General features: G+C 53.4%; 1 protein-coding gene across 1 annotated transcript in view; it reads right to left on the bottom strand.

Moving 5' to 3' along the window:
- LOC102257463 (abhydrolase domain-containing protein 16A) overlaps window positions 1-580 on the bottom strand; it is a 15,135-nt gene that overhangs the window by 8,073 nt on the left and 6,482 nt on the right. The gene's annotated exons all lie outside the window — the stretch shown is intronic.

Here is a 580-nt window from a genome sequence, read left to right as displayed (position 1 = left end):
TCGATGCCCTTCACAAACGCCACCCTACGTGCTGTCGCCAACCTGCAAGGTGGGTTACGCACGGTGCACAAACTAGCTTGCTCAGGTGGATGGCCAGGAGCCAGGACACAGCCAGGGCTCTGTGTCCCCTCCCCACCTCCCTCTAGGCCTCATCAAAAGAGCTTTCGTGGCCCTGGCCAATGTCGCTCAGTGGTTAGAGCGTTGGTCCATGCACCCAAGAATCACAGGTTCAATTCCTGGTTAAGGGCACGTACCTGGGTTGCAGTTCAATCCCCAGCCCCAGTCAGTAGGTGTGTGTGTGTGGGAGGCAAAATTTGATGTCTCTCTCTCTCTACTTCCACCCACCCACCCTCTCTAAAAATCAATGAAAAAAATATCCTCGGGTGAGGATTAACCAAAAACACCCAAAAAGAGCTTCGTGTCAGACAGAACAGTGTTACTCCCGGGCTCTCCCTCACCGCCAGGAGCCCTTTCCTTCACACCTGCACATGGATAAACATGACTTTGCCACAAATAATATGAAGCACGCAGCGGATGACAGCTGTCTTACAATGGAGCACCCAGTTCCAGAGCCCTGCCC

The sequence above is a fragment of the Myotis brandtii genome, unplaced genomic scaffold (genome assembly GCF_000412655.1).
Source record: "Myotis brandtii unplaced genomic scaffold, ASM41265v1 scaffold130, whole genome shotgun sequence".
Lineage (NCBI taxonomy): Eukaryota > Metazoa > Chordata > Mammalia > Chiroptera > Vespertilionidae > Myotis > Myotis brandtii.
This window is presented reverse-complemented; position numbering and strand designations above follow the sequence as displayed.